This window comes from Nannobrachium achirus (assembly GCF_963921795.1).
Source record: "Nannobrachium achirus genome assembly, chromosome: 15".
Classification (NCBI taxonomy): Eukaryota; Metazoa; Chordata; class Actinopteri; order Myctophiformes; family Myctophidae; genus Nannobrachium; species Nannobrachium achirus.
In genome coordinates, this window is record NC_137822.1 from 63,124,809 (window position 1) to 63,151,063 (window position 26,255).

A 26,255-nucleotide genomic window follows, 5' to 3' on the forward strand; every position below is an offset into this window, starting at 1 on the left:
GTGGTCCTCCCACTTTTTGCAGGTGGAGCAGTCAGGAGAGGGGTCCTGTGTGTCCTGGTTTAAAGCCTTGTGTTCAGCCTTTACATGGACCTCATGCTGGAGACAATGCTCACACTGCTCCTCTCCCAGCTTAGTGAAGCTGATGTTGCTGCTCTTCACCACCTTCCGGTATGTTTCGTATGAACATGACTGGTTTTTAGCAAATTCGTTGTGCATCAGCTGCACACTTATGTCGCTTGGGAGGTATTTTCGATTGGGGGCATGTTCTCTTCTGTAATGGCTAACTGTAGGATTAAACGAGGCAATGTGCTTTTGGATTGGGCTCATGTTTATTTTATTCTTTGGGGGATGTCTTCCACGGCCATCACTGGGGGCTGTCAGGCGCGATGGGGAGCACTTTCCAACAACTGTCTGGATGATTCTGTCATTCTTGGGATTGTATCCCAGTGTTGACAGGAAAAATGGCTTGCAGATGGCTAGTGATTGGCCCTTATCATTTTTAAGATGATAGGACAAGGACTTTGTGCGGTTGCTGGGACCACCAGATGTTAAACGCTTGGTCTGGCGTTGACTCACTCCGGCAAATATGAAGTCCTTCCTCTGTGCATTGGACATTGCCCAGTATGCAGCATGTATTATTTCCCTCCTTTCTTGGTGGAATTTTGTCCAACATTTTTTGCGGCATGTTGAACTGCATGGCTTCCCAATCTTGGGTATTTTCTGGTTGTGCCCTGGTTCCTCCACATGGCTATGAGGGTGGGTGGGCTCCTGGTCTTCAATGACCTAGCTCAGTCTCAGGCACTGCAGGAACATCATCAGGCACAAATTGTTCTTGGAGTGATGCAAACAATTCATTCAAAGTCTGGTTGGGGGGTTGAGGGGTTTTCTTTGATGAACTTTGGAGATCTTGTACCACTGCAATGAAATAATATGTATTTAATTATTCATGTATTCATGTATTCATGTATTTCTTTATTTATGTATGTATGTATGTATGTATGTATGTATGTATGTATGTATGTATGTATGTATGTATTTTTATTTATTTATTTATTTATTTATTTATTTATTTATTCATTCATTCAATATAATAGTATGCCTGATCAGTGGTGAAAAAAAGTACTGACATGTTGTACTTAGCAGATCTACAAGCTCGTGTTGTGAGCTGGTAGATCAGCTATTTTCAAATAGCCAAGGTATAAAATAGGGCTAAAGTGGTTAATGTATCTTTTATGATACGATTTATATCTGCAAAGTAACTAGTAACTAAAGTTTTCAAACAGGAGTAAAAGTAAAATATTTGTAACCTAGATGCAGTGGAGTAGAGGTAAAAGTATTGGAAATTTCAAGTACCATTAACCTCAAAATCACTCAATTACATGTTTTGAGTAAATCTACTTGGTTACTTTACACCACTGTGCCTGAAACATTATGTTTTCTGAATGTGTCAGTGAAGGGTTAACATTTTGAAAAGCTACGCTGCATTCGTTGTCTTGACAAAGGTACATTTTTACCTACAGTAAAACTGTTAGGCAGGTGCTGTGTTTCCCGTGGTGCACCATGAGGAAAATGCATTATGCCTAACTAGTAATTCAAGGGAAAAATATACCTCAAGACTAACTTCAGAAAGCTGACGGACAAAGTATGGTGAAACCGAAAGGATTTAAATGAATGGATTTTTCACAGAATAGATAGTTGGCCTGCCAACATTCTGTAATGGCATTTGAATGTCACTTCACGTCTTTAAACACCAGCGTCACGTCAGTAGCAACGCATGCCTTATTGCTAGCTGGGGAGAGTGACATTCTGTACAGCAGCAGACAAATCAACAGACCAACAGAGATCATTCTTGCTGCTTGCTTTTTTGTGTGATCATTACATGAAACCCTTCGAGACCGGTTGGATTAACTTAATTAACAAGTGGACAAACAACAAAGATGACGGCATCGGCCGATCAATGATCACGTTAAAGCATTGTTTCTCAAAGTGGGGTTGGGGGACCCCCAGGGTCCTTAAGGGAGTTCCAGGGGGTCCCGAGCTAAATGATAGTTAGGAACCAAATGGACCCTGGGTCTGTAACTCAGAGTGCGTACAAATAGAACCAAATGGACCCGTCAGGGTCCATTTGGTTCTATTTGGTTCTATTTGGTTCTATTGTAGTTGAATTAATGAAAACGTTTGAGAACCACTGCATTAAAGGCTACACAGGATTATGCCACAGCTTTCATGGAACAGAACATCACTAACAGGTATTGTAAAACACCATTCGAGCATGTGATGTGAATGATTGGTTCTAAAATATAACTAAATGAAGTAATGTCATGTCAAACCTACCTGGATATTTTCTCTTTAATGCCAGTTCCACCATTATCTGTCCCCTGGATAGTGACATCTTTCTTGATGGCCGTGTAGTAGGTTATTTATGCTCAAGGAGACTTTCGCGGGGATATAGGCTACGGCGCGAAAATGGGGGAGAAAAAAAAGTGTTCCCATTCCCAAGGCAGAACGCAGTAACTACACTTACTGCGTTCTGCCTTGGTTTTGGTGCATGTTTTGTAGTTACTGCAATTTTTATAACGTTTTTTCTCTAAAACTAAACACAATTTCACTCTGAAACTTTATCACAAGATAAAACAGACATCAAGGAGTTCATTTTTTATTCTAACTCATTTTTTTCCAAAAATGTAGTTACTGCGTTCTGCCTTTGTAGGGCAGTGTAGCCTAATGGAGTAGAAGTAAAAGTATTGGAAAACATTGGAAATACTCAAGTAAAGTACCAATTCCTCAAAAGTGTACTTAAGTAGAGTACTTAAGTAAATGCACTTAGTTACTTTATACCACTGTCATTCATTCATTCATTCATTCATTCATTCTCTCTCTCTCTCTCTCTCTCTCTCTCTCTCTCTCTCTCTCTCTCTCTCTCTCTCTCTCTCTCTCTCTCTCATGCATTAATCCATTAATTCATTAATTTGTTCATCCATTCAGCCATGCATCCATTAATTAGTTCATTCCTTCCTTCCTTCCTTCCTTCCTTCCTTCCTTCCTCCCTTCCTTCATCCATCCATCCAAGATGGGGGAGTCTTTCCCACTGCACCCCATCAACCGTACAAAACCGGCGGAGAGGGGGAATGAGATGCCAATTGATCTGCCTTTTATTCTAACAGTGGACTCGCGGTCAATTCTGGGTCTTCTCCTGTCTTTTATCAGAGAGAGAGAGAGAGGGAGAGGGAGAGAGAGAGAGAGGGGAGGGGAGGGGAGGGGAGGGGAGGGGAGGGGAGGGAGCACAGCAGGTCTGGTGAAGGAGATTTGCCACCCAATCTGTGTATCCCTGACTCCTATTGATCGTCCTCTGCTTCATAATCAATGGGTCGATGTCGTCTAAACGACAGTGAAATGCAGCCAGCATCAGGACCATTAGCAGCCTAGCCTCTGGTTATAACCACAGCGTCTGTTCATAGCGCTCCACGCGGGGCCGCGTGCAGGCCCCTGCAGGGCTTACGTCTTAATCCTGGGAATAATTACATTTAAAGCCCGCAATACGGCAAGATTTATATCCTATATATTTATATACAACCCGGAGATTCTATAACCTCGGAGCTCCCTCACGCGAGAGACCCGAGGATTCTGCCACGACTCGACCCAGAGATGGAGTAAAGCGTGTGGTTTTCAACGCTTTTCATATTTTCAAGGTCTATTACTGTATTTATTCTGCATTTGAGCCACGGACAGCCATTTGATGAGATTTAGCCTCTCCGACCCCAAGACCCGAGAATATTTTGTCCACAATGTCATGCTTTATTGATTTGGTGCTATAGGAGAGATACCACTACAGGCAAACATTGATCAAAAGAACAATTCTTCTACTTTCTCTAATGGTGTAGACAAGCCGATCTACAAGCTTTTAGATCTGCCATTTTCAAACATTGGGTGCTTTTATTTTTAGTACTTTAAAGCTATACTATGTAACTTTTTTAATAAAACAAATCTTAAAATTGTCCTAACTATTAAATCGCTACAGTTTTAGAATACCCACTCCGTTAATTTCAGCCCCAAAAGCCTTTTCTTTATATGTTTTTTACTGAGCCGTCTGGGGGGTTGCATTTCGCGGGAAAATTACGTCATCTGCATCATTCTGTATACGAGATCATACACTACCGGCCAATCACAGCGCGGATCATACACTGCTGGCCAATCACAGCACGTCTTGCTGTCTTCTCAGGAAGTAGCTTGCCTCTACATAACAACAGCGTTTACTCTGGTGAAGGAGTCGGTAACTCCCGAACGCCTGGCCGTAGAGGGATGCGGGACGCCTCTACAGATGCGTCTCGGCGAGACGTACGCGGTGGCGAAAAGCGGCCAAAAAAAACAGACGTGACCGCGGTTTGCTATACCGCTACTGACCACTAGTTGAGTAACTTACACAGTATAACTTTAAGTATTTAGCCTAAGGACTTTTACTTATAAGGGCACAGTCACACCAAAGTATGGCTGGCGGCTGATAAACTCTTATTGTGCTCAGCCAGCGGATTCTCCCAATAACCAATGACACACATAGCTACAACCACTTGTCACTTCCTGAGTCTCGGTACGGTCTGCCTTCGACTCACCCGATTGGACAGAGGGGAAAAACAGTGCTTCAAGCATAAACGCAAAGCCTGCACGGCACGCCAAAAGCTGCGCAAGACCATCAAACCACGCCATTCCCATTGAAATGCATTGGCGGAATCCACTCTCATAGGTAGAATATCTTTCTGGTGTGACCGTATTTCTATTGCAGCATTGATACTTTTACTTAAAGGAGGCATTCAGACCAAAACACATATCCACAACTTTTCAACATCCCATCATGCATTGCACAGAAGGATTGCGGCAGTTCCGGCGCCGCAGCCAAGAGTGATCTACAAGCTCATAACCGTTGCATCTGCAACGTGACGTGAACTAGAAGAGGGTCATGTGAAAATTGATGGATGGAGGTTGTGGTTTGGTTGGCAAATAGTGTGTGTGCAAAATTTGGCATGGATCGGGGCAACGGTTGCGGAGATATGAGCAGGGCAAAAGTGTGATGTGTGACGTGTGACAGACTGACAGACTGACGGACAGCTGGTCTAGGTTTTGATAGTAACTGCGACCTGACGGTCGCAACTATGATAATTTCGGGGCGTGTCAGCGGAACTTTAAATAAAAAGTAAAAAAAATTAGTATTTTTTTCCCACCACTGACTCCAACATGCAAAAGTTTAAAATAAGATTCTGAGAAAAGTCATCAGCAGCTAAACATTAAATGTAAAACCAAATACAGTCTTTTACCATCCCAGAGAAAACAGCAAACAGTGTGGCGGAATAACGCTGATTGGAGTGTGTGTTTAATACAGTAAATATGAATAATGGAATGAAAGTGGCTGAACCGGGAGAATACAGCTGACTCATTAATACCAGATACAGATTTTAACAATGTTCTTTTATTTAGATGTATGTGATGGGGGCAGTGCATATAAATAAACATTACTCACTCTCTCTCTCTCTCTCTCTCTCTCTCTCTCTCTCTCTCTCTCTCTCTCTCTCTCTCTCTCTCTATATATATATATATATATATATATATATATATATATATATATATATATTAGGGGTGCAACGGTTCACAAAATTCACGGTTCGGTTCGGTTCGATATTTTGGTGACACGGTTCGATACTTTTTCGATACAAAAAATAAACAGAAATGTTCCTGATTTATAAATGTTTTATAAATTCTTATAACGATGTATTTTTTTTGTTTTAACTTTGAACAATACGGTACCCAACCTATTAGGGTAGTGGTTCTCTAAGTGGGCTCTGCGGACCCCTAGGGGTCCTTGAGGGGGTTCCAGGGGAATGGGATGTGGAGTGCTATTGTATTGTTCGGTACAGGGTCATTCGGTTCGATATTTTTCGGTTCGGTTCGATTTTCGATATTCGGTTCGATATGTTGCACCCCTAATATATATATATATATATATATATATATATATATATATATATATATATATTAAGGCTGGGACTTTAACTGATTAATTGCGATTAATTAATTACAGAAATTAACGCGATTAAAAAAATGTACGCATTTTAATCGCACCACAGAACCTTCAGTTTCGGGCATACCGATCATAGCGATGCACCAACCAAGAAGAGACAACAAACGCAAATGGAGAAGTAGCCGATCAGAGCGCTTTGCTTGGCCCAGTGGATGCGAAATTTAGATTTAAAAAACTCACTTGTTGATTCACTCGTAGGTCTACAACAAAATGGGTTTTACTTGAAAAAAATGCTTCTCAGGTCAAATATCGATGTGCGATTAAAATGTGATTAATTGCGATTAATTAATCACAGAGCCTGTAATTAATTAGATTACAAATTTTAATCGCATCCCACCCCTAATATATATATATATATATATATATATGCTTTCACGACTAGTATTTTTTGCCAATCAACTAGTTGATTTCACTGGTAGTCCACTAGTCACTAACATATTATGTAATAATAAAGACGCTCTGTGTCACCGCTTTTCGCAGCAGCCAAGTTGCCATGACAACGTGTACTCACACAAGGACGACAAGGTGTGCACGTTACTGCAAGCAACATAACAAAGACCAGCATTTCACAATTGCCACATCCATTTTAACTGCTACAATAATAAGGAATGGAAACGGGACTCACCAAAATGACTGTATCTGCTGTGTCTCTCGTTAAACAAAGTAATCCAGAATGCAAGGTTGTCCACAGGCTATAGGCTAGGCTAGGCTCGCTCGCTACACAAAGAAACACTCCACCATCTTTTAATTACTTCTAATCAAACGAACGTCAGACGCTCTGTTGTGAACTGGGGCTGTCTTAACTTGCTTTGTTCGCGTTACCATTGTAAACTGACTATTCTGTACTGTCCCCGTAGTGGACACGTTTGCTGCAGTGTGCTGACAGGATGAACTTTGGGTGAACTCTGGGATTAAACCCCAACAAGATCAACTAGCGGTTATAAAAGTCGACTAGTCGACTAGTTGGTGAAAGCCCTAATATATATATATATATATATATATATATATATATATGGGTCAGTGACGTGACGCCCCAAAAAATGTGTTTTTAAAAAAACTTTAAATTGCAGGCATAAAAGTTATTTACTTTTGTTCTACTCACTCTCAACCTTATGGAAATACATTTTGTTTTTAGATATTTTATTGGAATCAGACTTCATTCAGCAGTTTGTTGTACTTGTGCCTAAAATCGTCATATGGTGTGACATGAAAATAATTGTTCATAAAATGAAAATGGAGTACATCTTTATTAAGTTACTCACTTTATCAAAGTCCTTTATCATAACTAACCAGTGATCCACTATAGTTTTCTGAAAATTAATTATATCTGTATATTTTTTTCATAATCGACACTCTGTGTGAGGCCCATGTTCATGATCTTACAACATATTTTAAATGTATTCTGTCAAAACTTTCTCTAAAATTACACAAATATTTGTGACTCTTCCTGATAATATTCTCTATGTAATCCATAAACATTTTTTTGGTTTAATCATTAATAAAGGTATGATTTTCCACTATTTGGAATGTCACACCAAATGATTTAGTGTCACACCGTATGATCATATCTTCATGTGTCAAAGCAAACTGTGTTTTAACCTACCTATTAGTGAGTACTGAACTTTACTGATTGATTAAACAATTACCCAGGATAACATGGCCTTAATATTTCTGAACAGGATATTATTGTAGGGCTTTAACATGGGATAAGAAAGAATTGTAGTAGTAGATGGATGATGAGGATGTGCACAGGAATGCTACGCACACCTAAGTCTTCTGCCGGCCCACGGCAGAAGGATCCTAAAGAGACAATAAGGCGCATAGCCACACTTGGAGCCAAGGCAACATTTTATTAACACCAATTAGTGGAAACAGAACTCAGCATTCAGGTAAATTGCTTTTTTCCGAAGTCTCCTGAACTTGAACACAGCATTTTGTGTTGAACAAATGTAATTAGGAATCATGACATTACACCACATCTCCACTAGCTAAAGAGTGCTGGGTTGCGCAACTCCGAAAATAGCTGATCTACAAGCTCTCGCAGCACAACGTGTTGAGAGCTTGTAGATCAGCTATTTTCGCTAGTTTTGTCTTGGGTCCTACCTTAACACTGTCCACTGTCCAGTCCAGTGAGTGAAAGTACAAAAGTATTAGATCAGATTAGATTATACATTTAGACTGTATTGTACATCAGCCAGTCGTATTTGGTGAGGGTAGCAAACCGGCTGCCTTGTTGCGGTTCTGCTATGCCACAGACAACCTCCTGCTCTTCGTAGAAAATGCAGTCTTTGGCTTCTCTCTCCTTGCTGGGTCATTGTTTAGTTTCTCCCTGTACTTTCTCGTTCTCTCAGCACTTGTCATTTTCCAGCTGACAAAAGAAAATGGAATGTATAGTTTAAGACAAAGAGAAAATATTGTTTAGATTGAAACAATATGTTTCTGTGAAGGGGTTTCTGCTCTGTCTGATGAATTTGAAGTATCACTGAATGAAGCTAAATTACATTTTATGTAAAAATGTTTAAAACAAATGTTTAAATGTACAAAAGAAACATGGAACTTTGTTATTTATTGTTATATCTGTAGTTAAATACAGTATAAATCATATGGTGTGACAATCAAGTCATATGGCGTGACAAGCAGACATGTCACACCATTATGATTAAGTGTCACACCATATTATGTTTTCTGCATTTAGGTTTACCTTGAGGCTACTATGTACACATTAGCATGCTAACAGCATGCTAGCTATAACAAAGCAACCTAGATCTACATGGAAATATGACCAAAACTTCAAATAACTTAAGCTTTTTTTAATGAAAAGGTGTCACACCAACAGACATCCAAAGTGGTGAGTTTGTCAAAGTTTCAACAAGATGGCATTTCATGAAAATGTTAAAATCATAACTCACCTCAGACACCTGTCTTGCAGTTGTGCTGGGAGTGCTGAATAGCCTTACAGAAGAAGGACCTCTCTAGCCAATAGGTGTCCAAATAATTGCCTGTTTAATTTGTCCAAACTAGTGTCACACCAAATGATTTTGGTTTGGGGGACAAAATGTTTTTGATCAGAAATGACTGAAAACATTATGCTTTGACTTTGAAAAGATATAGGCTCACAAATAGACATTTTTTTAGCCTAAATTCATTTTCAAATGATTTTTAGCAATTATTTTTCTTAGTTTTATTCAAGTTCCCACTTTGAGAAACAAGGTCAGGACAGTCACACCATATGAGTTTTGCCATGTTTGGTTGAAAATTCTGAAGAAATGAGGAATGAAATGTTTTAATCTTGAGTAAGTTCACATAAAGCTTAATGTCCTGCAGAATATTCAGAAGGTTTTTGACAAATATATTTTTTATTTATACATGTTTGACACCGAGGACAGCGAAAACGTTACGTCACGTCACCCACCCATTATATATATATATATATATATATATATATATATATATATAGGCTATGTTGCAGGCCATATATTTGACTGGCACCCTAACTGAGAGTCTGAGACAAGGTTGTGTTTAAAGTGTAAGAGTTTAAAGTGTAAGAGAGAAAAACATTTGACTGCCGTTGAATGTGGTGCTGTAGACGTCAGGTGCACAGCGTGCTGAAATGCTGTCTTTATATCTTTCAAGCTCAACATTTTCCTTTTGTGCATCGTGAACGGTCCATTACCCCAAAGAACGCTCGGCAGACAGCAGGGTCAAAAAAAAAGAGAAAAAGGAAAAAAAAACAGCTCAAATGAGGCTAACATAACATGTTCCCAGCAACAACAGATGTGCTTCCTTCGACAGCCAAGTACAACACCAGCAACGTGAAGCCTTTAAAGGACAGCTTTGTTTTTGTTTTTTTACAACAAGGGTTCATATTTTAGATTGTAATTAGAGAAAAGAAAAGATGAGTGTTAAAATGTTTTCATGTACTGCTTTCTATTGTTTTAACGATTTTAGTATCGGGATTTTGATTTCAGGGGGTGCATGGGGGCATGCGTACAAGTGGCTAAACATGTCTTTTTAGACACAATAACCCTTCAATTTCTTTGTTATTATTTACACCAGCACCCATAAGTCACATCTACCCATGAAAGATTGCAGTGCATCTTAGGAATGGACTTATTGTGTCTAAAAATACATATTTAGCCACTTGCATGCATGCCCCCAACCTGGGGGCATGCATGCAAATCACAATCTTTAAAATCACTAAAACAATGGGGCCCAGAGCATTTTCTGTCCCTCGCTATTTCAACAGATCCGAGACAAAAATAACGACTAAAGTATAATTCTAACACTTTCCTTTCAACAACAAAGAGAAGAAAAATGTGTAAATAGTAAAAATAGTAAAAAGAATCACGGAAACTGGGGGCAGAAATTCTCCTCTGCCTACAAAATGATGTCATACTTAACAGCCCCATAGAAAGAAGTAAATGAAAACATTTTTCTTTTCTCTAATGACTATCTAAAATATGAAGCCTCATTGTAAATCATCATCATCTCTGTCAGAAAATAGCTGATCTACAGATCAGTTAATGTCTGCATTGTAATTCCCCAAAAAAACTGATACGACTACTTCTCTGCCTTATAAGCCCATACCTACAACACGCTTTGCTAGTTTGGGATGGCTCGGGATAGAATACATGGTTCTCAACATATGGGTCGGGACCCCCATGGGTCCCTAGATGATTAACTTAATATTAAACATTTTCTCTCACTCAACAGTGAAAAAACCAACATAACGTTTAAGTGTATAGAGGGTATCTGCACATTTCTAAAGTGATAATTTATGGACTTTTTAATACATCTAAAATGGCAAATTAAACATTGTCCAAATTGTCAAATATTAGAGGCAGCAATAGAACTGTGTTATACAAAATGTAATGCCTCAACTCTTAGTGCTCGTCAGGGTGGGGGGTCCCCAGTTAAAATATGATTATTTTGGGGGTCGCGGCCTGAAAAGGTTGAGAACCACTGGGATAGAAGACAGGGTTAAGCAATATCACTGGGATTGGAAAGTTCCCAGCTACAAGAAAGTAGTTCCCAGCTTTTTTGCCAACAACCCTGGTGCATATAGCTGCATGGCGAAAATAGCAGATCTACAAAGCACACAACTCACACAACGCATTGTGAGTTTGTAGAACTGCTAAATATTTGGTCAATCAATACATGCCCAGTATAGGGACGCTAGGGTTCACGAAGGCATGATTGAGATAAAGATGTAATTTGCCCGTCTACAGTGACCAGACAAACCAGTTTGTCCAGGACTGTCCCTGTTTCAAGCTGCCATATCCAGAATACAGAGAAGGCTAGTGTTGGTTTTGACAGCACATTTTGATTTAGTTTTAGTCATAGTCAATTGAATAAAACTTCATTTAGTTTTAGTCATATTCTAGTCATCTGAAATTTTAATCTACTAAATATCACCAGTAAGACTCCCTAATTGGGAGATAAGCGACCATCAGGTCACATACACAAACTTTAGAAGGCAACGGTAGCCAATCAGGAGGGAATATGGGAAATGGGACAGATCCATGTTGATGACATGACTGTAGTGTAGATACTGTGTACCGCTTAGTGTAATTTGAGGGCAAAATCTGTAGGAGCAGTGTTCAAAAATGTGTTTTGCAAGAATCGGCCTCATGGTGGCGCTAGAAGAGGGCCATGTGAGAAATGAGGGGTGGAGGTTGTCGTTTGGCAGCCACGGAGTGTGTGTGCAACGTTTGGCATGGATGAGTAGGGCAAAAGTGTGACGTGACGTGGCGTGACGTGACGTGACGTGACGTGACGTGACGTGACGTGACGTGACGTGGCGTGACGTGACAGACTGACAGCCGGTGGAGGTTTTGAAGTAACTGCGACCTAACGGTCGCAATAAAATTGGAGTAGATTCAATCTACAGTTGATTTTGTCGACTAAAATATATTTTGCCGGTGCCTCGATGGTGATATATCATAATGGCCGATATTACGCTTGGTTGCATGCTGAAAATAGCCAATCTACAAGCTTGTAGTTCAGCTATTTTCAGAAAACAACAACCGAGCGCTACCAAAAAATAAGTTGTCTTTTAGTTATACTGGATCTCTTCTCACAGCACACAGCACATGCACGGTTTACTATGCAGTATAACAGTGTGTTTGACTCTTGGGTCTTTCTCTTAATTTAGCAAGGAATAAACTGGTGACACATTTTCAGTGCTGCATATACTGTAGCATCTCTACACACATTCTCTCTCTCTTTCTCACGTGTGCACACGCACGCACACACGTACGTACGCACATGCAGGGACATGCTGGGCCCCTGATTCAGCCCGGGAAAAAGAGTTGGAGAGGCGGGCCAAAGATTTGCCATTTCAGATCATGACAAGTGACAAGCCAGTGGGCCAATTACATGACTTATATTTCGTCGTTGTCGGGTGGAAACCTTGTATGTCCAAAACCCTTTGTTTTGTATTTATCATTTAAAAAAAGATTTAAACTAATGCAAACAGCCAATCTACAAGTTGTACGAGGCGGTGCGAGGCGTTGTGTGCTTGTAGATCTGCTGTTTTCACTACTTTTGTGCGACGGCCTTGAAACTTGGAGATACGAGGTTTCTGCCCGACAGTGACGATTTACTTTGTTGGCCGCCCAGCCCCCAAAATGGAACGAAGGCCGACATTTTATATTGAATTTTTTTCCTAATGGCCGGCCGGGAATGAACCGGCCGTTCGGGAGTTGTCCCGCTTTTCCCAATGGCCAGCACGTCCCTGCATGTGCACACGCACACACAGTTATTTTCACTCCTTCCAGGCCTGCCTTCTCATCAAGCTACACAGCACTTTGAACGTGTGTGACATCTCGCCCTCCCGTCGAGCGGCAGAGAGGAGAGAGGCAGTCAGAGGTGTCACACCAAATTCTGGGTCCTGGGTATAAGGATTCACTGCGGGCCCCCCATGAAAGTTCTTCATAGGGGGAGGAGGGGGTTTAACCCATTTAGACTGGGAGCGCATTATTACGCGTTATTTTGTGCTTTAATTATTGAAAACTTGACAGATCTGCTATTTTTGAAAAACCGTGAATATGCGTGGGCACCGAGTGCCGCGCTGCAAGCTTGTAGATCTGCCATTTTTGAAAAATCTTGAAAATTTGTGCGGAGTCTGAACATTTCAAATCCTTCGAAGGTTTTTTGAAAAAGCTACGTTTCTATGTCAGTGTGGTCCTCAAACCTTTTCATGTGAAGGACCCTCAAAGGTATTTGGACACGGACACCCATCTCAAAATATTTAGTTCCAGGGACCCCCCAGAAGCTAAATTTGAGTTACAAATGTTCGCTTAAAAAATACATGTATTCAAAGATTTGCCCACATTTTCACGACTTTTTAAAAATAGCGCGATTTCCGAGCTGCGAGCTTGTATATCTGCTATTTCTCAATAGCTAAAGTATAAAATAATTAAGGCCCTTCCACCTTGGGCCCTAGTAACTCAGTCCCGCTTTTCCCCCCCTTGTGACGCCCCTGGAGGCAGCCCTTCCTTGAGAGCGACACAGATCGAGGGGAAGAGGCGGCGGCGGCACAGAGACACGCGGCGAAAGAAAGCACATCATCTTTTTTCCCTTCTCCTTACACTAATCTGCACCGAGCAGCGGGATGAAGACATTTCTTTGTCTCCTCTGGGCCCTGTGATGGTCCCTGGGGGGTCTGCGACGAGAGAGAAAATAGAAATGAAGTACGCCAGTGGATTAGCTTTAATGTCGCTGGAGGTTGGACACATTGGAAAAAACAACAGAGACACTGAATACACAATAGTCAAGTCGCTTGTGTAATTTCAGTCAACTTTTCGGGGGATTATGAAAACTATATATTTTTGGAAACTTCAGAGTATAATAAATCAGAAAATCCATGATTCCATTTGCAAAATCTGTATACCCCCCAAAAATATCTGCTTTAAGTAGCATGTGAGGGGTCAAACTAGGGGTTTTTAATTATTCTGAATCCATTGCAAGCATTTATTTTGCATGAAAAACATTCTGGGCTAAAAACAGCCCCCACGATACTCTGCAAAGTGATGACTCATCATCCGTTTTTAGCCCAAGGAATGTTTTTCATGCAAAACAAATGCTTGCATTGGATTCAGAATCATTACAAAAATTGAAACTATAGTTTGACCCCTCACATGCTACTTATTATTTTATATATATTTTTTCCTTTATAGTGTAGTGTATAGTAAGTGAATGAGACAAACTTTCAGCAGCTGCCAAAAAATCCCCTAGGGATTTTGCTAATGGAATCATGGATTTTCTGATTTGTTATACTCTGAAGTTTCCAAAAATATATAGTTTTCAAAATCCCCCGAAAATGTGAACGAACCTTTCATGTTTGGACCTACAATGTGCAGGAACGGGGCTGGGATTGGCTACGTATAGCGGGAGGCCAGAAAAGCCAGAATGTCTGTTCCTTTGAGAGACAGCCGCTGACGGCCGCGTCCACATCCATGGACGCGGCCGCGGAAAAAACGGCCGGCCCGGCCGTGGACGCGGCCGTGGACGCAGACCTTTTGTCTTAGTGGGACAAAAACAGAAGAGGAGAGAGAGAGGAGTTAGAGGACTTTGGGTGACTTTTGAAAAGCCCCCCAAAACAGCCACCCTTAAACACTAAAACTGTAGACTGATTCAAAATACACCTTTTCTGAAAAAAACTTCAAAAATGACATGAAAAATGATGTTGCCATATACCGTACATAGCAAAAATAAACACAAAAGGGTTTCCTGGCATGAAAGGTATAGATACAAAATGGGGTTTCGGGTCTGAATGGGTGCAATCCAAAGGTTAGTTCAGTCCCCCAAAATAATCATATTTGAACTGGCGACCGTCCACTCTGACAATGAGTTGGAAGAGTTGAGGCATTAAAATGTGTTTAACACGGTTCTATTGTGAAAATACCAGATCTACATACTCACAATGTCTGCCTCTAATATTTGTTTAATTTTTCATGTTAGAGGTATTGTCACTTTAGAAATGTGCAGAAACCCTCTATACACTTAAATGTTATGTTGGTTTGTTTACCGTTGAGAGAGAAAACAATGTTGCACATTAAGTTAATCATCGGGGGACCCCCCAAAATAATGTGGGGACCCCCCTGGGGGTCCCTACCCACAGGTTGATAACCACTGTGTTAGCTGACCTGGGTCGCCCAGGGGTTTATTGTATTTTTTATTTTTTTATTTCATTTTCCCAAAGAATTATTACAAATAAATGAAAAAAGTTATTGACAAAAACACAGCCTGCACACGTATTAGGAGGGTATTATGAGTCACCAGAAAAAAATAATGGGTGTTTTTAATGAATCTATCATGGTTAAAATGCAGTTTGAAGTTACAATGGGTGTGTGTGGAGGACAGGATAACATTTACATCAAATAACTAAATATTTAATCAAGCAAATTAAAAACTGTTCAGGGTTAGGGACGATAAAATGACCACGTTTTTTTTTTTTTTTCTTTTTTTTTTTAAGTGAAATATCCCTTTAACACTTATGTTCCTATGATTTTATCTCTTCAATGTCCCATGTTGCCATGGTTACCATAGACTTCCATGTAATTGCGCAATTGTGTAAAAAGTGCACGCCCATGCCTAGATGATGCACCACGTGTGTGCACACTGTTCACAGCTTTCAAACAAAACAATCCGCTTGGAAATCCGTTCAGGCATTCATGATTTATCAGCCATTATGTTTTCTTCAGATGTAAACAAACATGGCTACCATGTTTGAAAGAATGGGTTGGTATGGGGGTTAAACATGCAATTTCGCGATCGCGATCATGCCTAATACATTTCTGGAGGTCCAAAAAATATATTTTTTTTTTTCAAAAACGGCCCAAACTCGGGAAACTCGGGGTTGGCACAGCGGTAGTACCTTTTCAAACTCGGGAAACTAACTGCTTCATCCCATTGCTATTTAAACCATGCACACACTTTATGTACTGTTACTGTATATACAGTAGATCAAACACCTCACACATATAGAGAGATTTACACTCTTCATATTGATATCTGACCCGTGTTGTCTCTTCTTTTCTCTCTCTTTCCACCTTTCGTGAAACTGCAATAATGACGGTACTTTTTTGCACCCATTTTTACACCTGTAATCCTGTGATGATGTGACAAATAAAGCTGAGTTGAGTTATTCTACTCCTATTGTTGTATTGTTGTTTGCTTCTTTTCTTCTTCTGGAGAGCAGCAATATCAGAGGATGAGTTTTGTTCAAATACCTGTGTTGTAAAGTAACTAAGTACATGTACTTAAGTAATGCACTTAAGTACAATTGGAAATGGAAATGTTGTACTTTTACTCCGCTACATTTAGGCTATTTACAAACTTTAGTTCATAGTTACTTTGTAGATTATGATTATTATTACAGAACATACATAAACAATTCAGCCCTACTGTAAATATATATGTCGGCCTTTCGAAAATAGCCGATCTACAAGCTCTATTTTCAAAGGTTTATTATCCATTTGAAAACTTTACATGGGACATTCTGCATAATCAGTACATTTTACTTTTGGTACTTTTTTGTAGCTCTGGTCCATCGCGTCACCTCCCAGTGACGCTCTGACAGACCCGTCGGCAAATGGCTAGACTCCAGTATCTCAGCCCCTTCGAGCGCTCAACTTCAGTCAAAATAAACAAAACTACTTCACTACTCACCAAACCAAAGGTAGTTTTGCGTTGTTGAAAGTCTATTCTCCGCGGTGGTGAGTCCCTCAGCACCCCACCTACTCTGTAAAATACACTATTTTTGGCATGAAATAAAGTGCATCCAACTCAACCGCCACTTATTTCCGGGTTGTGAACCATTGTATCTGCGGTGGCCGCTAGGTGGCTCGAGGTGGGTGCGCTTTATTTCATGACAAAAATAATGTATTTTACAGAGTAGGTGGGGTGCTGAGGGGTTCACCACCGCGGAGAATATACTTTCAACAACGCAAAACTACCTTTGGTTTGGTGAGTAGTGAAGTAGTTTTGTTTATTTTGACTGATGTTGAGCGCTCGGAGGGGCTGAGATACTGGAGTCTAGCCATTTGCCGACGGGTCTGTCAGAGCGTCACCGGGAGGTGACGCGATGGACCAGAGCTACTTTTTTGATACAGATGCTTTTTACTTTTCCCACGACTGCATGACAACATACGGTACGATGCTCTTCACCATGAATAAACTGTGTTGTATCGTATTAATGGCAACTCCCCCAGTGCTCCTTGGTATAGTATGGATTCAATTCCATGGATACATTTCACATATTATGTGCAAATACATTGACACAAAACTACAGAAAAACATTTTTTATAATACACACCACCATGTACACAGCAAAAACACAAGCACGCGTGCGAACACGCGCACACGCACACGCGCACACACACACACACACACACACACACACACACACACACACACACACACACACACACACACACACACACACACACACACACACACACACCAGGGCCGCCAAGTTTCAGGAAAAGTTAGGAATTTTTAAAACATACTTTTAATTAATTATAATAATTATTATTGTTGTTGTTACTATAGCAGCTGATGAAATATCCTGGGCAATCATTTCTATTTTTATATTGTGATGTGTGGCTACTGGCTGTTTGTTTCACTGCAGGCAAGAAGATGTTTTCAAGTCAAGGACCCCTTAGCTGAGGGAGATGAAGTAGGACCCCCATATTGTATCAAATGAAATTGTGTTGTTGCAAATGAAATCTTAATAGATGTCATAGATAGCTCCATAGACTTGTTTGACAGCACTTTGGCAGCCCTGCACACACAGCCTCAGACAGACTAATCTGAGTTTTCTTTTTTTGGAGCGGTGAAAGCGCTCCCAATAGACAGGTATGTCCGTGGGTATGTATGTATGTATGTGGCTGGCTGGCTGGCCGTGTCTGTAGCCTGGCAATACCTTGAGTGGCCACACACAACACACAAGTTAAAGGAGGGGCGCTGTTCTGCAGCACACGCACACACACACACACACACACACACACACACACACACACACACACACACGGTATAGCTGCTCAGATTCACCGCTCCACTTCGAACCGAGGTTTGATTTTTTTTTTCTGTCCTGAAACCATAATACAAAGTCAGCCCAGCTCAGAATCTGAGCTGCACACGTATGGGTAACTGGAGGCAAAGATGGCACCGGAGGTTACCCATGTCTCAAAAAAGAAATCACAGTGGCAATGCTCCCGCAGTCCCTGAGGCGAATCATCCACGAATACGGAAATGGTAAATGGTGCATTTATATAGCGCCTTTATCCAAGGCGCATTACAGAGAGATACCCACACACCTTCATACACCGGTGGCGGAAGAAACCATGCAAGGCAGGCACTGACACTACGGCTTGCCCACCTGCCCCCGGCACGTAAATACAACTTTCGGGCAGGTGAAGTTTGCTTTCAGGTTGCCCGACCAGGCAAGTGCTCATTTGAGAGGGGACACAACCGTCCATAAACACAAAACGAGATATCAGTCTAAACAGCTATAGCTATAGCTATAGCTATATAGGTAGGTATTTGAATTTGGAGGCACTGAGGTATGATTTTTTTTATTGCACAGCCCCAGAAAGTAAAGAAATAGGTGTTAAATTGAGCGGTAATTAAAATCTGACTTATCATTTTATAATGGACAATTTACTTTTCGGGCAAGTGAGCATGACCTTCGGGCAAGTAGAATATGACCTGTACTTGCCCAACGGGCAAGTGCCTCTGAGACCTTAGTGTCAACCCCTGCAAGGCACCAACCTGCTCACCGGGAGCAACTAGGGGTTCAGAGTCTTGCTCAAGGACTCTTCCACACTAACTCTGGGGGAGCCCCGGGATCGAACTGGGAACCCTTCGGGAACCCTCCGTGTTCCAATGACGGTTTCTCTACCCCTGAGGCAGTGGTGGAAAAAGTACTCACATATTTTACTTAAGTAAAATTACCAATACTGCAAAGTAGATATACTCCGTTACAATTTAAAGTCCAGGATTCAAAATGTACTTTTGAGTAAAAGTACGAAAGTGTTGGCATCAAAATGTACTTAAAGTACCAAAAGTAAAAGTACAACATGTTTGAAAATAGCCGATCTACAAGCTCACAACGCGTCACATCGCGACGCGTTGTGAGCTTGTAGATCGGCTATTTTCAAATAGCCACGGTATAAAATAGGGCTAAAGTGGATTAATGTATGTTTTATAATATAATCATTTATATCTGCAAAGTAACTAGTAACTAAGGTTTTCAAATAAATGTAGTGGAGTAAAAGAACAATATTTTGATCCGAGATGTAATGGAGTAGAAGTAAATGTATTGGAAATTGGAGTAAAGTAAAGTACAAATACCAAAAAATTCTACTTAAAGTGCGGGTGCCATAATTTATTCCCCCTCTAAAACATGATCATCAACTATTATGATTATACTAGGAGGAAGATTTTTTCCAAAAAAGTGTACAGAAAGAGTTAAAATTATGTTTTTATGTGGCCACACCCCCAGTTCATTAAGTATGCCTGGTTGTCATGGTGGGTGGTGACCCAGCTGAAGTTAGCCACACCCCACAGTGTTGGGTGAATGGTAATTAGGGGAGGAGTTGATTGTGTGATGTAATAAGTATGGGTGTTTTTGGCACATCTGACCCAGCAGGTGGCAGCCTCCAGCTAAAAACCCAAATAAAACGAGAATGCATAATTGCTCATAACAACCACACCAGGGGGTCTAATGAAATACTGTCAACCTCCTAAACACATGAACACCAGAAAAAGTACAAAACTATGGCACCACCTCTTTAAGTACATTACTTAAGTAAATGTACTCAGTTACTTTACACCACTGCCCTCCGTGTTCTAATGACGGTTTCTCTACCCCTGAGCCCACGGAGCCCCGACCCACGGAGCCCCGACTCACCTGCAGCACGGCGCTCTCGTCAAAGTTGTAGGCGCTGGGCCGTCCCTCCAGGGTGGAGAAGGCCACGTTGCCGCCGGTCAGCGGCGAGATGTCGCTGAACTCGTCCGTGCACAGTGCCGCCCGCTCGTCCTTCCCCGGCTGGATGTAGCCCCGGGCGTCACGGCCGTAGGTCTTGGCGCACGAGGCGCTGTAGTACTGGTAGGGCAGCCAGGGGGCGCCGGGCGCCGTGCGTCGGTAGATGGCGAAGCTCTCCGGACGGCTGGTGTAGAACTTCAGCCGCACGTAGGTGATCTCGAAGGCCTTCCCTGTGGGGGACGGGATGATAACACATTGATATCGTTTATTGTGATTAAAAAATAATCGTATCGTGGAGATTTACATGTTTCGTGGAATTATCTTCCGTCATGCACTGTTTTGAGCTTGTTTTGAGCTTGTAGATCAGGGGTGGGCAACTTTGATGATGGCGAGGGCCACTATATTTCCACCTTTACTCCAGAGGGCCACATTGCATATTGCTACTTCCTACTTTGTCATTCTAGTATCTCATACAAAAGAAGCAAAAATAGCAGATCTACAAGCTAAAAACGCATCGCGCTGCGATGTGTTTTGAGCTTGTAGATCGGCTATGTTTGCTTCTTTTGAATTGGAATCCTGAATTATGTATTGTTATTTTTTTAATTGGAATCCTGAAATGTAACATTTTGATTTAATAGACGGGTTTACAAACATTGAGACTAAATGCACAGGTGACTGTATCATGTAATCAATTCCACCAATCCCCAATCCTGTTGTTTTGGGGAGCGCTGGTTTCATTGGATAATTTTGGTACCGACCTGCGTGCGCATCTAGTTGCCCATGTATGTTGTAGATCATCTAAATTCAAACATTTTGTACTTTTACTTTTGGTACTTTAAGTGCATTTTCATGACAATACTTTACTCAAGTACATTTTGAATTCCGTAACTTGTACTTGTAACAGAGTATTTACATTGCAGTATTGATACTTTCACTCAGGTAAAACAAAAAAAAAATGAGAGTACTTTTTCCACCACTGTGGGCGCTCTGTCTTTTCTCAGCCTGATTTATACTTTGTCGCATTCACCGCCACACATTGCGAGCTTGTTATTTCCGACACGCGACAGGCACCGTGGTGTATGCGTGCGACAGAGAACTATAAATTAAGCTCTTCCTGTTATCCTCCACCAGGCCCCTTAACACAGCTGTATAGGGTCTGGCGCAACGAGACACACAGACTAAACCCGTCAACAGCACTCCAGACTAAATATTTACCACCCACGCTGCAGCAGAGTCCCTACTGTATACACAGGGAAGGAGAAATGTAGAGACACTGGACAGTGGACAGCCAAGCTTTAATAAATTGAAACCAAAATCCAATTTCAAGCCTCCATGAATGAAGAATCGATTTTTTTTTTTAGAATTAAGCAGAGGTGTAAAGTGCATTTACTTAAGTACAGTTTTGAGGTAGTTGTACTTTACTTGAGTATTTCCAAATTCCAATACTTTTACTTCTACTCCACCACATCTCGGATCCAATATTGTACTTTTACTCCACTACATGTATTTGAAAACTTTAGTTATACTTTGCAGATACAAATTATAATATTATAAAACGTACATTAATCAGTTTGTCCTTTTTCTATACCTTGGCTATTTTCAAACATTTTGTACTTTTACTTTTGGTACATTTTGATGCCAATACTTTTACTTGTACGGAGTATTTCTGCATTGCAGTATTGATACTTTTAATCAAGTAACAAATGTGAGTATCCACCACTGGAATTAATCCATTTAGGGTTTGAATTAACGAATGCTTTAACCAGTGAAAAATAGCAGATATACAAGCTCACAGCACGGCACCGAGTGCCGCGCTGCGAGCTTGTAGATCTGCTATTTTTGAAAAAGTTGTGAAAATGTGTGCAAATCTTTGAATATATGTATTTTCAAAGTGAACGTTTGTAACTCAAATTTTGCTTCTGGGGGGTCCCTGGAACTAAATATTTTGAGATGGGGGTCCGTGGCCAAATAAATATCATTTTGAGGGTCCTTCACATGAAAAGGTTTGAGAACCACTGACATAGTAGTCTCTCAAGAACAGACTAACTGAGCTCCAGTTGTGAAAAGGAGTTGTGAAAAGGACCTTTTCTTTGACGATGGCTGGCCAGATTGCTGACATAGAAACCTAGGTTTTCCAAAAAACCTTAGAAGGAGTCAAAAGACACTTATATAGTGTCAATAATGTGTATAGCTACTGTTAATGGTGATATGGGTTGGATACCATGTGAGGTTAGGTGGAAGATTAATGTGGTACACTTATGGAACAGAATGCTTGACCTGCCAGATGATAGAGTGGCAAATAGAATTTTCAGGTGGGATATTTTAACAGGAGGTTACTGGGCACAAGAAATGTTTGATCTTCTACAGGATTATGGACTTGAACACTTGTACATCCACAGGCGGAGGGTGGATGTGGGGATGTTCAAGGAACTGTCCATGTTAAGATATAGAGGTAAATGGTTGGAAGAAATAAATGCCAAACCTAAATTACGTACATACTGTCAGTTTAAATCGGTGTACGAGTGTGAAAGATATGTTGCCTATGATCTATCAAAGAGCCAGCGATCTCTGTGCGCACAGTTTCGTTCTGGAATACTGCCACTACACATTGAAACAGGACGATATACAGGAACAGAAATAGACCAAAGACTTTGTGGATATTGTGAACTTGGTGAAGTGGAGAATGAAACTCACTTTTTATTGTACTGCCCTTTTTATCATGACTTAAGAAAACACTCTTTGATAAAGTGCATGTAGATATATTTCTGGATAGTGATTTAGTTAAGCATTTATTTGATAACCATACATTTGCAATCTCCAATTTTATACATAAAGCCTGGAATAGAAGAAGACATGAAACTTACACATAGACAGTGGCACTGTGATGGATCATACCAACCTATTATTCAAGTCTGTTTCTTGTCCTGTTTCTTGTTCATTCTGTCTTTGTGCCTCTCTCTCTCTCTCTCTCTCTCCCTCTCTCTTGCCCTCCACTCTCGTTCAGAACAACAACTGATGTACTTGTGATCTTAATTATGCAGTATTACTTTATTTTGTTTATTTATTTGTTTTTGTGTCAGCTTGTTGGCACTGGGAAAAGAAGGAAAAAAAATGTACGTGAAAAAGAAAATGTTATGTAATTGTGTCTGAATAATCCTGTAAGGGATGGGCTGTGAAAGGCAGCCAGACACGAAAATAAAATCATTCATTCATTCATTCATTCATCATTCATTCATTCATATATAGAATCGGGTAAAAATTGTAATTTTCACGATTTTTATAAAATAGCAGATCTACAAGCTCGTATATCTGCTATTTTTCAATAGTTAAAGCATAAGATAATGATACACAATAATGTGTACCCGTTCTGAATGGGTTAAGATATTAACTTCCGCAGCTATAGCCTACACACAGGCTGCGATGCGACTGTCTGGTGCGAGAGAGAGAGTTATACGCTGAGTGTGGCAGATCTCAATCATTGTTTTACATTCGAGGCAGGATGCCGTGGTCTCTCCTTTGATGGCAACGCACAACGAGAAACAGCTGTGGACATCAATGTGTTGTGTGGTTTCACTTGTGTCACAGTGTGTGTGCGTGTGTAAATCATGTGTATGTGTGTGTGCGTGCGTGCCAGGGACGTGCAGAGAATGTTAGAGAGGCAGGGGCTGACATTTCAAAATAGCAGACCTCCGAGCTCACAACGCGTCGAGGTCGGCTATTTTCGATGCTTGATTTCTACATAGAGAGGGCAATTCTTTCAACATAAGCAGACCTCCTCCCGCACACCCGCGAGTGGCACTAAACCTCCCGGAAATCCCGGACGCTCCCGCAAATGCTTGCCATATCCGGCTGGATCCGGTCTAGAACCGGATCTGCGACCCGCGATGCAAATAAAATGTATTTGCATCGACGAACTGTCAATCTTGCAGCCTGTGCGCGCACGTGCACAGGGGACCTCCCGGAAATGCTGATCTCAAAGTTGGGATGTTTGGACAAGGCGATTCTCTTGAATGCTGCCTTCAGGTATGGCATGGAAAGAGGGGGCATTTGCATTTCTTTCACCATAGTAAAAACTGCATTCAGGCTCTGGAGAGGGCAGTTTTTTAACAGATGGATTAAAGGGCAGGGGCTCAAGCCCCCTTTGATGTCTATGCACGTGCACGTGCCTGGTGTGTGCGTGCGTGTGTGTGCGTGTGTGCACGCGCCTCTCTTCGCAGCCTTTGTGGGAAAAAAGTCTGACCTCAATTCCATCACCAGCGGAGCCACCCCTATAGTGCTCCTTTTTTATTTTCCTTCTTCTTCCTCATTATGTTTTGTTTACTCCCCCCCGAACTGGCCTGGCCTGGCCTGGCCTGCACTCCCCCTTTTTTTTTTCTTTCCTCTTTTCCTCTCCCCTGCACAGCTCCAGGGGCGTCACAAGGGGGGGGGGGGGGTTGGGGAGTGGGACTGAGTTACCAGAGGGCCCAAGGTGGAGGGGCTTTAATTATTTTATACTTTAGCTATTGAAAAATAGCAGATCTACAAGCTTGTAGATCTGCTATTTTTGAAAAGTCGTGAAAATGTGTGCAAATCGTTGAATATATGTATTTTTTAAGCGAACATTTGTAACTCAAATTTTGCCTCTGGGTGTGTCCCTGGAATTAAATGTTTTGAGATTTGGGTCCGTGGCCAAATACATACAAATTTGGGAGTCCTTCAACATGAAAAGGTTTGAGCACCACTGACATAGCTTTTTCAAAAAAACCTTAGAAGGATTTGAAATATTCAAAGACCTGCGCACATTTTCGAGATTTTTCCAAAAATAGCAGATCTGCAAGCTCGCAGCGCGGCACTTGGTGCCGCGCTGTGAGCTTGTATATCTGCTATTTTTCAATAGTTAAAGCACATGCATGCACAATAATTCTCCCGCTATATGAAGAACATTCATGGGGGGCCCCGCACCGAATCCTTGTACTCAGCAGGGCCCAGTATTTGGTGCGGTAGACACCCCTGCACCGCTCCAACCGGGCTGACCCCGCGGCTGCTGCTGCTGTGGCAAGCATCCATCCATCCCACCACTGCCATGTTTATCATTCACCCCCTCCTCCTCTGCCGCGCATGCAACCCCCCTCAGAGCGTGCTTGTTTTGTTTGGGAGAAGGGGAAAAGAAAAACAGGCAATGCAAAAGGACACCCCCCCATCCCCCCCCCCCCCCCCCCCCCCCCCCACCTCCTCCTCACATGATGGGGGCTTGCAGGGGCGTCACAAGGCGTCACAAGCCGCGCTGCGAGCTTGTAGATCTGCTTTTTTTTTTTTTTTTTTTTACTTGTGTGCAAGTCTTTGAATATATGTATTTTTTTTGGCGAACATTTGTAACTCAAATGTTGCTTCTGGGGGGGGGGGGGTCCCTGGAACTAAATATTTTGAGATGGGGGTCCGTGGCCAAATACGTATCATTTTGGGGGGTCCTTCACATGAAAAAGTTCGAGCACCACAACATAGGTTTTTCAAAAAACCTTAGACGGATTTGAAATATTCAAAGACGTGCACAATACATTTTCACGAGCTTGTAGATCTGCTATTTTTCAATAGTTAAAGCACACAATAATTTATGTGAATCCATGTACCCAGGGCCCAGCATTTGGTGTGACGCCCCAGGGCACGGGGTCCTTTAATGTGGGCCAGAGGGATGGGGGGGGGGGGGGGGGGGGGGGGGGGGGGCTGCATGAACACAACTGCGCGCTACGTAAACACAAACATCCTGTGTTCAGTCCGTGGGAGTTCAGGCATTTGGTGTCGCACCAAATTCTGGGCCCTGCATGGGTGCAGGATTCACTTCAATTATTCTGTGCTTTAACTATTGAAAAATAGCAGATCTGCTATTTATGAAAAATCGTGAAAATAGTCTTGTAGGACCCCACAGAAGAAAATTTTCAGTAACAAATGTTTGCTTAAAAATACATTATATTCAAAGATTTGCACACATTTTCAGAACTTGAAAAACATAGCAGTTCTATATCTGCTGTTTTTCAATAATACCCCCCCCCCATTTCATCATCTCCCCCGAAAACAATGGATGCATTTTTTTTTTACGTTTTCTTGTGGAAAATCTACACAGACTACCGTTGTGCCACATATACATTAGGCTTAAGCCAGAGTAATGAGGATAAACAATATGTCCGTGAAGCCAGCCGGCAAATGGAGAAAAAATAGTTT

The 26,255-nt window shown here is 41.4% G+C and overlaps 1 pseudogene across 1 annotated transcript in view; it reads right to left on the reverse strand.

The window, feature by feature from the left end:
• The window catches only part of LOC308299995, a 158,543-nt pseudogene that overhangs the window by 106,618 nt on the left and 25,670 nt on the right, over nt 1-26,255 (reverse strand). Inside the window, exon 2 of the transcript in view lies at nt 19,986-20,290. The product of the transcript in view is annotated as an uncharacterized misc_RNA (transcript). The remainder of the gene's footprint in view (nt 1-19,985; nt 20,291-26,255) is intronic.